The sequence below is a fragment of the Elgaria multicarinata genome, chromosome 1, assembly GCF_023053635.1.
Source record: "Elgaria multicarinata webbii isolate HBS135686 ecotype San Diego chromosome 1, rElgMul1.1.pri, whole genome shotgun sequence".
Lineage (NCBI taxonomy): Eukaryota > Metazoa > Chordata > Lepidosauria > Squamata > Anguidae > Elgaria > Elgaria multicarinata.
The window spans coordinates 121,522,412-121,538,348 of NC_086171.1; positions in this window are offsets into that span (position 1 = coordinate 121,522,412).

The window sequence follows — 15,937 nt, forward strand, 5'->3', positions numbered from 1 at the left end:
ATATACAAATTTGCTGCCCTTTCACAACACCCATAATCAGCTGCCTAATAGTAGAGCCAGCCTACTGTTTATTGCTCTGCCAGGAGAGAGCAAAGGTGTGGCAAATATAGAAGGTCCTGACCTGGTCTCCTCCAACTCTAGCCTTTTGGCTCACCCTAGGCAATCCTGATCCCATGTTGACAGGAAAGGCAGCAAGCCAGTCAGTAGCTTAAGGGCAAACTAGTACCTTGGTATAGGGCTGTGGAGAGAGAACTTTGACATCAATTCTAGTAAATGTGGGTGAAGTGCTTGACCAGAAGGGATGTTGTAGGACGGTAGCAGGCCTGGGGTATCCCACCACACAAGATTTTGGATGTGAACACTGAACTTTGACATGATGGAGGCAGAGCTTTTTGTTTAAACACAGGTCTGCCTCAGACATATATAAAATGAGCGTAGGAGTCTGATGATTTAAAGTGAGGGGGGCACATAGGGTGCTGAGCTGAAACCTTCCTCTCCCACAGCTTACTACCTTGCCCTTTTCCCCAGTTTTGGCACGTGAGCCCAGTTGAAACAAAAGTTTCTGAGATTGATGAGGCAGGATTTCCCCTTTGCAGAAGCCATGCTGTTTCTTCTTCATCAAGGCTTGTTCTTCAATATGCTTAATAATGCTAGAATGGATGTTAAGTTAAATAGTCTAGAATTTCCTGGATATCATTCTAAGAATTGATGTTACACCAGCCAGTTTACAGTCTTCTGGCAAGGGAAAGAATGGGGGAAGTGTCTGACCCAAGCTATGGCCTTTTGCTCAGACTCAGACATCCTACTGTGTCACTCAAATTACAATCTGGCCCCAAATCAGAAGGTTAGGTTTCTTTTCAGAAATTTCCCAAAAAAGGGGATTTTTATGAGAAGAAATGTGTCACTCTGAAAAATTGAAATACTCTTTCGAATCATTCAGCACCCGGCCATATCATGTATGCCAGCAATTTCACACACGCATCACATTTTTTCAACTTGCCTCTTATCTCCGAAGAGTTCCCTGCACTCTGATAGAGGGTGACACACAGCCATGCAAGACATTTTCCTCAAATATGTATATCTGAATACAAGGACTGTCGTCTTTGATGCCGAGCCAAACAAGCCTCTTGAAAGGCAAAGTCAATCACGGCCATCCATGTTGCAATTCACTTGGCTTGTCTACAAGATTTGGCTGCCTATATTTCTTATCAAGCTATTAGCTGCTCATACTTGAGTTTTTTCCCCTTCCTTCTTTGCATTAAAGCATTAGTCATGCACACTCAGGAGAATCTATCCTCTAAAAATACACAGTCTAAAATAGATAAAAGTACCTGTAACAAGACTGGTTAGACATCTGAACAATCTACAAATGGAGATTGTTGAGTACCCAAAGCTGTAATACTATGCACAGTTACTCTGGAGTAGGCCCTGTTGGGGTAAACATTTATTTCCAAGCAAACATACTCTATGTCTTTTAAACCTCTGTCAGAGATGGTTTTGGTGGACTAAGTCCTGTTGTGGTTTCAGTAGGATGGACACTATTTATTTAAACCATTTCTATACTGTCCTTCATGTGACATGAGATCCAGGGTATGTAAATACAAACAATAAATTATTTTAAAAGCTGATACAATACAAGACAACTGACATCCAATAGCAATAATAAAGTCCTCCCCACTCCAAAAGAATCAGTTACAAAGGCAGACTTAAGTCACTTTTTCTCTAAAAATTAACAGGGTCCCTAAATGTGTGATTAATGAACTGTTGTGCTTGGAAACTGAATTAAACTCCATAAGGGCTTCATCCCACACACCCGTTTCCCTCGAATTATCCCCATAGCGTAAAGCTGTTGTTGTTGTTAGCTAAATCACACCTCAGGCGATGGCACTCCTAAGATCCTTTGCATACCAGGAAAGGGTTTAAGGGGGATAAATGTAAAAAATCATTAAAAAATCAATGGATGACCCAAGCCGATTCAAATTTGGTATGCTTAAAGCACTCCTTAATATCTATTACTGTGCCAATTTTGATGTCTTTATCTTTAAAACTTACACAGATGTAAGTATTTGTTTAATTTGTACTTTAAACATATCAAATCCTCCTCCTGCGCCCCCAGTGGCCACTCGGAGAACAACAAAAGATTCACTCCTAAAGAGGTAGTAAAATAGGTCGGTTCTTTTGGCTAAGAAGCACAGTTAAAGCAGGATGCATGGGAGTGCTTCACAGTCAAAGCAGATTATAAACTGGAAAACTTCGGAGTCCTTTGCACACAATTTGCAGTGATTGCACAGTATAACATAGCTTGTGATGAAGCTATATGTCTATTTAGATGAATTACATTTTGTTTTGACCAAAAGGACTCTAGGTACTGTTCTCTGGTCTAGCAAGACTCTTACAGAACTAGCTGGTTGAAGGCTGTACAGTGTAAAATAATGGAAATGGGTATTTCTCCATTTGAACTTTTTTCTTTGGGAAAGGAAAAGGTAAAACAAGTTCTTTTGTTAAGCTTTTACAATATTGATCAGCAAAACTTGATATCTTTGGCAGCTAAATTTTGTTCTCCTGTTTTTGGCATTCAGTTCCCAATTGGGAGCAAAAGGGCTAACCATCTAAAAGTTGTTTATGTTTATTAGTCCAGTTGCATTTACAGTGGCCCATATGAATGTTCTACCATCTGCCATACTAGAGAGGAAACTTGATAAGTATTCTTCATTGCAATTTTGTTGTCCCTTTGGTTTACGGAATTTAGAGATTTGTAATGCATGTTTTATTATACTGCAATTTCTATTGGAATATTAGGAGATAACTGATTGTGCCTTTATTACCTAAGTTTCCTGGCAGAGACAATCTGTTTTTATGTATCTTACTGTTTAGCTGACACCATTCCTGTAGTTACTGGAAGAGTTGCTAAGATTTTCTGTTGCGATTAGTTGAGAACTCAGTTAGCAAAATGGGTTTAAGAGAGACTGTAAAGTGCAAAATTAGGATGGAGCTACCACCATTAAATAAACTTTAATAAACTTTGATAAAATAACTATTCAATACTACAAAGTGTAAAAAAATAATCGTAAAAAATTAATTATATAACAAACCATATAAAATTATACCAAAATGGAAACTAGACTGTCCATAAACATAGTGACCTTATTGTCTCCAGTAATCATGTAGTAAGCTATACTACATCCATCTGTCCCAGATACGTTTCAACCCCAAGGGTCTTCTTCAGTGGGATAAAGAGTTTTATCAAAACTATGGCCAAAAACACTTTTAAAAATAGTGAAGCTAATTGTCCAATTCAGACCTGCAAGGCAAAAACAAAGATAGCAGGTTACCGACACCCGATAACACTTTCCTAAAATTAAAACACACGAATTTGAACTGATAAAAATTGCTTACAAGAAAGTCACTTCTATCTGTTTTGGTCAGTTTCTGGATAGATCCAAAGAGGAAGGGAGTTATAATATTCCTCTTATCTCTAGAATATATAAAGAATACAAAACATACCATGTTAATTATCCACAATTAGCTTAGCAAAAAACAATCTAGAGGTAGTCCAAATGAAAATATTTTTACCAATACAGATAATGTATAACTGAAGCATATACCCCTATATCAACCTAAAACATGAATCAGGCTTTCAATAAAGTTCTGTGTGTGAAGAATCTATACACCACAGGCTTGGCCAAGCTCCTTACGGATAATTAACATTCTTGCATGGCTTATCTGTTTTATCTGGCCATGACTGGTAAGAATATTTTCATTTGGACTAGCTCTAGATAGTTTGATTTTGACTAAGCTGCAGATGTGCTTTCAAAACTAAAATGTTGCTCAGAGTTGCCAGAAAACAAATAAACAAGCTTTTGGAGGTTTTCAGTCACTCGATATTTGCTGCCCCTTACCGCCATGTGACAATGATGCTGCAAATTTTCCTGGCTGGATAGACTGCATTCACTCCTGCCGTGTAACCTTATCAATGCTGCTTCGTGGCAGCTATGCTGCAGGTTTTGGGGGGAATCAGTAGGTAAAGCAGCGCAGTATAGATGCCCCCAATGTCACATTTGCATCACTGATACTGGAGAGTCAGGAAGAGAGGGCTGGCCGGTTGGCAGTTGTCTGCCAATGTCACATCTGTCCAAATGTGTAAATGGAGAGGATGGGGCTGACGGAAGAGGATTGGTATACTGGCTGTTGATGTCACAACTAGTTATTTGGAGAGGGAATTTGAAGTATCTTTCCAGCCCAGATTCCCCCATGTTCCTGTCTGTGCTGCTATATAATAGTTCAGAAAAAGTAGTTCAGTTGCACAGATAACAGGAACATTTTCATAGAAAAGGATAGCGATGGTCTCATCAATGTACCCTTTACAGAATGGCATAATGTATCCTTTACAAAATGACATAAAAGACAGGTATCTGTTCCAAGGAGCTCATAATTTAAATATTGACAGGATGGAAAGCAAGAAGAAAGGATATCAAGGGCAACCAATGTGAGCATCTTGAGAACTCGTTTCTCCTTTCTTTTCACCTGACTTGGATGCTCACCTCCCCCTGCTTTTGCTCTTGGAATTGTTGGCATTTCCTGCATAGGTCTGTTGTTACATTGTTATCTTTTATGATATATTTTTGGTAGTTCTTGGTTGCTATAACTTGATCCTGTATAGCTATTAGGAATCCTTCTGTTTCTGGAAATAGCTCACCCTTCCTGAGCCATTTGTACGATTGTTCTTTGTTTATTTGTGGGGTCTGTATTATGTTGCAGTGCTTCCTGTGGAGTGCTTTTTGTGCCCATTTTTCTTTTTTCTCTGTGAGTGAGAGTGGTCGGGTTTGGTCTTCGTTTTGTAGTGCTAGGTTGAGCGGGGTATTATTATTATTATTATTATTATTATTATTATTATTATTATTATTATTATTTACATTTATATACTACCCCATAGCCGAAGCTCTTATGCATCTGATAAAAGGGGGGGAATGGTGGAAAATCCCATCCACTCTCCTCCCATTTCTCCATGCAAGTTGGGACCCTGTGCCAGTCAGTTTGAAGGCCTGAGCTGTAACAGAGGCTAAAAAAGGGGCAGCAATCAAAACCTATTAGACTTTTCCTTTAAAGGCATACTTTACACAAAAGTGTATTTATGCTGGCCAAGTTGGTTTGAAAACAGGATATAGTCGGAAGGTCCAGTTTTAGACAGAGCATTGTTAACAAGAATCACGTGCTCATTTTCGCATTTTAAACTTGGGATTTCCACAGTACATAGCGGGTGCCAACAATAATAGCATTGGTTTGTTTCTGGTTGTGTGTTTTGGTGGAGCTCATTTGATTTGAAGATCAAGTTTCGTTTCACCAAAAGAAAACTTGTGTGTCAATGGAAAGAAGTGGCAGCCAAAGTCAAGCACTTGGGAGACTAATTTGACTTCTTAATTCAACACTCATTGCAAGCTGTTGAGGTTAAGTGGACATAAAAAAAACAATTGCCCAGATAATTCATCAGAACAAAGACCAGCATCCTGCTTCCCCAGTGGTCACCTAGAGGCCTCCAGGAAGCGCAGGAATAAGTCCTGAAGGCAATATTGTATCCCCAACAACTGGCGTTCAATGGCACACTGCCCCAAAGCTGTCACCACATCTTGCGGCAGTGAATTCCATCAATTAACTATGGGCACTGAAAGAGTACTCTCTCTCTCTCTCTCTTTAATCTGTCCTGAATTTACTGCTGAGTGCTGACTAATTTCATTAAATGAACCTGTGTTCTAATATTATTAGAGAAGGGATGGAAACTTTTCTCTAGGTTCATTTTCTCCACACCATGTACCATTTTATGGAATTCTGTCATATTTCCCTCCCCCCTACCTATCTTGTTTTCTAAACTAAAACCCCCTGAACATCTAGCTTTTCCGTGCAATGAAAATGCACCAACCCTGATCATTTTGGTTGCCCTTTTGTCTAGGGCTGGTGTCAAGGGTAGGTATGGTTGGGCACCTGCTGAGAGCCCACATTTCAGCAAGGGTCCACTGACACCCCCCCTCAAAACAAAAAACCCTCCTAGAGTTGCTCCTCTTCTTCACCATTGTGACTTGCTTGTTCACCTGGCTCTCATTCTGGCCCAGATGACTGTAATTGTGAGAAGAAGGAGCAGTAGATCCCATAGCCTACTTGCCCACTGGCTCTCTGCAAGTGGTAACAATGATGAGAAACAGGATGAGGAGCAATAGCAACTGATGACAATGGCAGTGGAAAGATAGTCTCCTGGAAGGAGGAGGCCCATTGAGGGTGGCTTGCCCAACGGCCCTAAGAACTTGGAACTTTGTCCACCTTTCCCAGTTTTGCAATGGTCTTCCTTAGAGCTCCATCACACCAGTAATTTATTGCACACTCGCCATGCCTGGTATGCAGTTTTGCAGCCTGGTACTTACATGATGTTGTCCACGTCCTGCACTGATTTCGCCTCTTCCCCTCCATGTTTCGTTTCTTTTTGGAGTGGGAAAAGTCTGTATTATTTTCCCTCTCTGCGAAATAAATGCGCTCCTCCCACCCATGTATTGCTGTCGTTGCATTCTATCTGACCATCCTGTTCTTTGTTGGGGTGTGTGTGAGAGACCACACGACCTAAGGGTGGTCTCAAAGCATACATCTGATTTTAGTATGGCTTGGATGTAAATGCAGTTGAAAGCAATGGGATTTACTCTTGAGTAAAGGAACAGCAGATCTGTAGTTTATGAACTTGGAGATGCACATTTTCTCTACTCAAGTACAGACTGAATTCCCAAATAAGGAATAGTTCATAATAATTATGGACAAGTGACAACCCTAGATATCAATCCAAAGAAGCCTTGTCCAATCTGGTGCCCTTGAGATGTGTTTAGGGTGACCATATGTGAATTTCAGCAGGTGTCATTTTTATGCATGCATCCCCTGGTGAAATTCCCTCTTCATCACCACAGTTAAAGCTAGAGTGACCAGATACAAAAGAGGGCAGGGCTTCCCTTTTCTATACAACTGTTAAAGATACAGAAGCCCTGTCCACTTTTCCATATGGTCACCCTAGATGTGTTGAACTGCAACTCACCACACAACTGGAAGACACCAGGTTGGGGAAAGTTGGTCTAAGGCAGTGGTTCCCAAACTTTTTCAGGTAACCGCCCCCTTAGTTCCACAAACTCATGCCCAGTGCCCCCTTTCCTACACTATAAAAATCATTATTCAGAATAGCGGTTTCAATGACCCACTAAGGAAGATAATAACAAAATTCAAAACAGTAACAATTAATTGAATATTTTATTCAAAATCCGAAGCACTCGCCGCAGGCTTGCCAAGAAAGGGAGGGAAAAGAGAGCAAACACCTCTGTTTTGCAGCCAGCATGGCAGGGCACACCAAGCAAGGTTTGTCTCTTCATTAGCGTTTTGGTGCTTTTGAAACATTTCAATTCACTGTTAAAAGGACTCGTCTTAAACAGTATTAATACATGTGTGGATTCTTCCTCTATATGGCTTGGGACCCAACTCCCTTCTCCCATAAAAATTTCCCTGGGTTTTACAACCTTCTGGAGAGGCGCTTCTCAGAAAAGAGCACCTCGAGCGCCCCCCTGCCGCCCCTTTACCTCTTAGCGCCCCCTGCCACCCCTTGCCTCTTAGCGTCCCCCTATGCAATCCCACTGTCCCCAAGGGGACAGTACCACTCGTCTAAGGCATTGAAATCTCAGCAGTAGCCTTCCTAGTGGGGACTTATTTCCAATTGCTTGCAGAACAATTAAACCATCTTAGCAGGTTTCTGGGAGGTTGTCATAGGATTGGGACCATGTGAGCAGGTACTTCTATAGAGGAGAGAATTTTGTTGGGTGCAGCTTTTCTTGCTCTTTCAAATCCATCACAGGACAAGTTAGATCTGCTGAAATTCCCTCTCCTCTAGATAACTGCTTCAAGTCACTTACCAATATTTTATCTGCCCCTGCTCCAATGCCTTTAAACAGCAACTTGACTGGTAGACATCAACAGGTCAATAATGTTTCAGCTGCTGATTTCTGCAGATCAAGCAAGGACCTTGGAGGTGTTTTTTAAGATGGGGAGTGGAAAGCTTAAAGTTGCCCAATATTAAATTAAAAATTAAATTCAAAGGGGATCCCAACTGTACTGAAAAAACACCAGTCATTAATGCTATAGGATGGCAGAAGACCTAGGGCTGATCTACACCAAGCAGGATATAACACTTTAAAAATGGTATGAAAATGGTATATGGAATGTGTCCTGGGCCTGAACAGTTGTCATAACCGTTATAAACCGTTATAAGCAGTAGTGTAGATCCTGCCCTAGAAGCTCAATATTCAGGACTCAACCTCTTCACTCTCAATCTTCTGCTTTGCTCTCAGCTGGACAGTTTTTCCGTCAACAGAAAAGTTCTGCTCCTAAGGCCCAGCAAGCAAGAGTGTACAGTGGGTTGCTGAGTCCTAGAAAATGGGCTGCCCTTCTCCCTCTGTTATCTATTAGCCTTGATTGCAACCAGTGTTTGTTTGTTTGTTTTAGCCTGATCTGGGTGGCCAGATGCAAAAGAGGATGGTACTCTTAAACCTTTGACAGTTGCATAGAAGAATTTCAACAGGTTTAGCATGACATGATACTATGCAACCATAACAAATTACTGTGCCTACTGAAATTCTCCATCTAGCACCTTCTTCAGGGGTCCCTGGCATCAAGTTTTTGTCACAGTAATCTAGCTGTTTTATTGAACAATTGGAAAACCAGCTGGTCGCTCTGTATTGCCTTCTTGCTTCCACTACTTTTACATTCCACTCTTATGTAGGTAGAAGACAGGGATTTTCCTTTACTTAAGAGTGGGAGGGAAGACTTATTAGAAGATTGATGATAGTTATCCAGTGTGATGCAAGAGGGGGAAATCTTATGTCTCACAGCCTAGATAGGAGAAGGGTTGATGGAGGTCTGGGTTTCAAACTTTGCATGAAATGGGACAAAAAGAGAGGGTTGCCAACTTTTCAACCATCTCTGTAGCTGTGCCCTTATAACAGCTAATTCATTTTCAAACATTAGCAGGTTCATAATATTTATCCCCATGCTGTGAAAAGGTCCTCAGTTTCTACAGATCAAATGGGGGCTAAAGGCAACAGGGCAGGCCAAAATGGATTTTCCCTGGGCATGTGATCTATAAACTAGGCTAGAATATTGGAAGTAAGAGCAATGAGGAGAATTTAAAACAGAGGCAAATTATTTGGATTTCTTCTATATATGCCAAAGTGGAAACATCTCATTTGGTTTCTGTTTCCTTGCAGACAGCTTCATTTCCTGATTCCGTTCTGTGGGCTGTCACTGATTTTTTGTAAAACCCATTGTTTTCTCTGGGAGTGTCTGATCTAAAGTCATTTTATTGTGTGTAATTTCTTGGAAGTAGTAACAATAATAATAATAATAATACAGATATTCCAGCCTTTTCAGTCAGTTATCTGGGTAAAGCAGCCACTAGCTGGTCATAGAGAACAGGTAAATGGTACCTGTACCTTTAATAGTTGGGTAGAAGAGGGAAAGAGAGCTTTGGCCAATAGCCGGAGCTCTCTGGGCGGTTCACAAATGCAATAAATAAATAAATAAATAAATAAATAAATAAATTTCAGCAGGTGTAGCTAATAATGCAGGAAAATAAAAACACAGATTGCCAGAGTAACTGTGAGAGACTTATATTGAGTTACTAGCTTTTCTATGGCAGGGTTCTTATGTCTAATGACATAATAGGTGAAGCTTTGGCCATTACTTCATATCTATTCTGTAGGTATTTAAAGATGCAGCTTTTAGTGTGCAATCCAATCACCCTGCCTCAGTCACAAAATTTTACTGGTATGTATGTGTATCCAGATGGTCTTCCATTTGTAATCTTGCTGTGTTTTCCAGCAGCTTCTTCTTGTCTTTTTTTAAAAAAAAAGTGGGGGGGGGGAGGAAGCAGTTAATGGGGGAAGGATGAAATGCCTCTTGAATAATACTGCTAGGAGTCTTCTGTCTGGATGCACCTTGTGCCTTAAAAAGCATAACCTCTACCCATTTCTACACTTGTTAAAAGTCTGGAAGCTGCTAATCCTTGTTGTTTCAGAGTGGCATTCCTCATGTTTTGAATCAAAATGGCTCATCCACCTGGCTTCCTTACTGATAGTCTGCATTTTCATAACATTCTGCAATGATATGGGGCTTTAAACTGCTCACTTACATCTCTAGGGGTTACAATTGACTAAAAAATAAAAGACCTTGTTCTTCACCCACTGTCAGCAAATAAGAACATAAGAAGAGCCATGCTGGATCAGACTGAGGGTCCATCTAGTCCAGCACTCTGTTCACACAGCGGCCAACAAGCTGTCGACCAGGAACCAATAAAGCAGGACATGGTGCAACAGCACCCTCCAACCCATGTTCCCCAGCAACTCGTGCACACAGGCTTATTGCCTTGGATACTGGAGGTAGCACATAACCATGAGGGCTAGTAGCCATTGATAGTCTTCTCCTCCAGGAATTTATCCAACCCCCTTTTAAAGCCATCCAAATTGGTGGCCAGCACTGCATCTTGTGGAAGTGAATTCCCTAATTTAACTATGTGCTGTGTGAAGCAGTTCTTCCTTTTATTTGTCCTGAATCTCCCACCAATCAGGTTCATGGGATGACTATTTACTTCCCTCCATTCATTCCTACTCTCTGCTTTCTGTTGTTTAACCAGTTACTGATCCATAAGAGGACCCCTCCTCTTATTCCATGACTGCTAACTTTGTTCAGGAGTCTTTGGTGAGGGACTTTATCAAAGCCTTTTGGAAGTCCAAGTAAACAATGTCCACCGGATCACCCCATCTACATGTTTGTTGACACTCTCAAAGAATTCTAGAAGATTAGTGAGACAGGACTTGCCTTTGCAGAAGCTATGTTGATTCTTCTTCAGCAGGACATGCCCTTCTAAATGCGTAGTAATTTTGTTTTTAATAATGATTTTTCAACCAATTTACTTGGAACAGATGTCAAGCTAAACAAGCTGTAATTTCCCAGATCCCACCTGGATCCTTTTTTAGAAACTGGTGTTACGTTGGCCACCTTCCAGTCCTCTGGTGCAGAGGCTAAGCTTAGGGACATACTGCATATTTTGGTTAGAAGGTCCACAATTTCATATTTTTCTTTAAGAACTCTAGGATGGATACCATCCAGGTCTGGTGATTTATTTGCTTTCAATTTGTCAATAAGGTTGAGAGTTTCATCTTTTGTCACCACTATTTGACTCAGTTCCTCAGACTCCCTTCCTGAAAACATCAGTTCAGGCACAGGCATCTGTCCTGTATCTTCTGCAGTGAACGCCAATGCAAAGAATTCATTTAGCTGCTCTGCAATCTCCCTGTCCTCCTTCAGTACTCCCTTAACTCTGTTGTCATCCAGTGGTCCAACTGCTTCCCTAGCTGGTTTCCTGCTTCTGATATATTTAAAGAATTCTTTACTATTGGCCTTGATATTATTAGCAATGTGTTCTTCAAAATGCTTTTTGCATCTCTTGTTTGCTTGCATTGCCTTTGTGCAAGCTTGTGCTTCCTTTTATTTTCCTCACTTGGGCAAGACTTCCATTTTCTGAAGGAAGCCCTCTTTTCTACAATAACTTCCTTGACACTGTTTGTTAACCGTACTGGTGATCTCTTGGACTTGGTGCTACCTTTCCTAACCTGTGTAAAATATTTTAGTTGAGCCCCTATTATTGTGCTTTTGAGTAAGCTCCAATCATTTTGCAAGGATTTAACCCTCTTGATTCCCCCTTTCAACTCTCTTTTCATCAGTTCCCACATTTTAGGGAAGTTTCCTCTTTTGAAGTCAAATGTGATTGTGTTGGACTTCCTGAGCTGTTTCCCACAAGTATATATTGAACCTGATAGCACTGTGGTCACTGTTACTGATTGGTTCAACAATATTTACATCTTGTAAATATTGTTGAACCTGGACTTAATCCTAATTGGTGTTGCCTCCAGTCTGGTTGGTTCCATGGGCACAGTCATTTAGGACATCAAGAAATTTAACCTCTTTGTCATGACTGGAATATGCATTTATCCAGTCAATGTGAGGATAATTGAAGCCACCCATTATTACAACACTTCCTCATTTGGAGGCCTCCCTGATTTAATTTTCCATCTCAAGGTCACCATGAGCATTTCAGTCTGGGGAACGATAGCCTGTTCCTAGCACTATATTCTCCAGCAAAGGAGATCGTTATCTTGTCGTGGTGCTGGAGCTTGAGCACCTCAAGGATGCCATGAGCTAAACCGTGAAGGGACACCCAAGACGGGAAGGTCATGGCAGAGAGGTCAGACTAAATACGATCCCTGGGGAAGGTAATGGCAACCCACCCCAGTACTCTTGCCATGAAAACTAAATGGATCAGTACAACCAGAGATATGTCGGTATACCATCGGAAGATAGGACCCCCAGGTCGGAAGATGGTCAAAATGCTACTGGGGAGGAACAGAGGATAAGTTCAACTAGCCCCAGACGTGATGACGCAGCTAGCTCAAAGCTGAAAGGACGGCTAGCAGCCGACGGTGAACGACGAATCCGATGTTCTAAAGGTCAACACACCATAGGAACCTGGAATGTAAGATCTATGAGCCAGGGCAAATTGGACGTGGTTATTGGCGAGATGTCAAGATTAAATATAGATATATTGGGTGTCAGCGAACTGAAATGGACCGGAATGGGCCACTTCACTTCAGATCACCACTACTGTGGACAAGAGGATCACAGAAGAAACGGAGTAGCCTTCATAATTAATAATAAAGTGGCTAAAGCAGTGCTTGGATACAATCCAAAAAACGATAGAATGATCTCAATTCGAATTCAGGGTAAGCCATTTAACATCACAGTGATCCAAATATATGCCCCAACCACAGATGCTGAAGAAGCAGAAGCAGATCAGTTCTATGAGGATCTGCAGCACCTACTGGATAATACACCAAAAAGAGATGTTATTTTCGTTCCAGGAGACTGGAACGCTAAGGTGGGCAGTCAAATGACATCTGGAATTACAGGTAAGCATGGTCTAGGAGAACAAAATGAAGCGGGACATAGGCTGATAGAATTCTGCCAGGACAACTCACTGTGCATAACAAACACTCTCTTCCAACAACCAAAAAGACGGCTTTATACATGGACTTCACCAGATGGCCGACACCGAAATCAGATTGACTACATCCTTTGCAGCCAAAGGTGGTGGACATCTATACAGACAGTAAAAACAAGACCTGGAGCTGACTGTAGTTCAGATCACGAACTTCTTATTGCACAATTTAGAATCAAACTAAAGAGAATAGGGAAGACCCACAGATCAGTTAGATATGAGCTCACTAATATTCCTAATGAATATGCAGTGGAAGTGAAGAATAGATTTAAGGGACTAGATTTAGTAGATAGGGTCCCGGAAGAACTATGGACAGAAGTTCGCAACATTGTCCAAGACAGGCAACAAAAAATGAAAGAAAAAGAAAAAGAAAACCAAGAAGGCAAGATGGCTGTCTGCTGAGACACTGGAAGTAGCCCAAGAAAGAAGGGAAGCAAAAGGCAACAGTGATAGGGGGAGATATGCCCAATTAAATGCAAAATTCCAGAGGTTAGCCAGAAGAGATAAGGAATTATTTTTAAACAAGCAATGTGCGGAAGTGGAAGAAGACAATAGAATAGGAAGGACAAGAGACCTCTTCCAGAAAATTAGAAACATCGGAGGTAAATTCCAGGCAAAAATGGGTATGATCAAAAACAAAGATGGCAAGGACCTAACAGAAACAGAAGAGATCAAGAAAAGGTGGCAAGAATATACGGAAGATCTGTATAGGAAGGATAATAATACCGGGGATAGCTCAGACGGTGTGGTCAGTGAGTTAGAGCCAGACATCCTGAAGAGTGAGGTCGAATGGGCCTGAGCGAAGGAAGATAGATGCTTTTGAACTGTGGTGTTGGTGGAAAATTCTGAGAGTGCCTTGGACTGCAAGAAGATCAAACCAGTCCATACTCCAGGAAATAAAGCCAGACTGCTCACTTGAGGGAATGATATTAAAGGCAAAACTGAAGTACTTTGGCCACATAATGAGAAGACAGGATACCCTGGAGAAGAGGCTGATGCTAGGGAAAGTGGAAGGCAAAAGGAAGAGGGGCCAACCAAGGGCAAGATGGATGGATGATATTCTGGAGGTGACAGACTTGACCTTGGGGGAGCTGAGGGTGGCAACGGCTGACAGAAAGCTCTGGCGTGGGCTGGTCCATGAAGTCACGAAGAGTCGGAAACGACTGAACGAATAAACAACAAAAAAAGCACTATATTAGTTTTGGGGCCATATATTGTCACCCACATCACTTCTGTGGAAGAGTCTGCCCCATTTAGGTGCTCTAGTCTACTTGGCACAATGCCCTCTATGATGTACAGAGCAACAACGCCCCCAGTAACACCCTTCCCTGTCCTTCCCATAGAAATGACTGTATCTCACTGGTTCTCTCCATTTCACCAGGTTTCTGTAATGCCCACAATGTCCAGGTTCTCCTTTGAAACCAAGTACTGCAATTCTTCCATTTTGGCTTGGAGGCTTCTAGAATTTGCATAGAAACACTTATACACAGTATCCCTTGTCTCTGGCCTATTTGCTCCCCTTCTACACTGAGACAATCAAAAACATTTTCATATTTATCTCCTTCAGATGATTTAACCCAAACCAAATGCTTCCCAGCTCCTGTCAGCCTTCCCCCAGGATTTAGTTTAAAAGCTGCTCTACCACCTTTTTTATGTTTAGTGCCAGCAGTCTGGTTCCATTTTGGTTTAAGTGCAGCCCATCCCTCTTGTACAGGCCCAGCTTGTCCTAAATGTTCCCCAGTGCCTAACAAATCTGAACCCCTCCTCTCTGCACCGTTGTCTCATTCACACATTGAGACTTCTCAGCTGTGCCTGTTGGCCCTGCATGTGGAACTGGTCGCATTTCAGAGAAAGCCACCTTAGTGGTCCTGGATTTCAACCTCCTGCCTAGCAACCTAAATCTGGCTTCCAGGACCTCATGACTACATTTCCCCACATCGTTGGTACAAACATCGCTGGTACCAACTGACTCCACCCCAGCACTGTCTACTATGCTATCTCGACAGCACTTGATATCCGAAACCTTCACACCAGTCAGACAATTCACCATGCAGTCTATATGCCTGTCACAAACCCAGCTGTCTATGTGCCTAATGATTAAATCTCCCACTACCACAAACCACCACCCCCTCCAGAAGGCACATCCTCAGAGTGAGAGTATATTTGCGTGTCTTCTGAGGAATGGTTCCCATCTAAGGGATCATTTTCCTCTCTCTCGGAGTGACACCCTCCTTCCTCGAGAGCCGCATTCTCCATGACTGCAGAGGAGCTGTCACTGATGGAGTGGGACATTGCCGTTAGGTGCTTAAAGGTCTCATCTACCAATCTCAATTTGCAAAGATCAACAAATGAAACCCTCTCACTGAAAATTATCACCTGTTCAGGAGGACTTCCCCACTCCAAGATTTTTATCCCACAACTTTACTGGGGCTTCTGCTTCTGTATTTTTTTTTCTTATTTGCAGAATTAAGATCACCCCCCTTTTTAGGCATGCCTGCTTTTTTCCTCCAGGGAGTTCCTTTATCTGCAAGCTCTATTTTTCATTATACAGCCACTAGAAGTCACTTCCTCTATTCACTGAGAAAATCACCCTACAATAATTAAATAACACATTATCTTCCATCTTTTTTTTTAAAAAAAGGATAAAGGTCAGAAAGCATGGGAGAGGTCCTGGAGCTTGGTGACATATGTAAAGGGCCCACAAACTTCCATATGTAACCAATTTCGATCATATTATAAAAGCATGTGTGCTGAGTATGGATCTGACTGCTGTTAAAAGTCCACAAGCCAGGTTTTTGTTTGTTTGTTTGTTAAAAA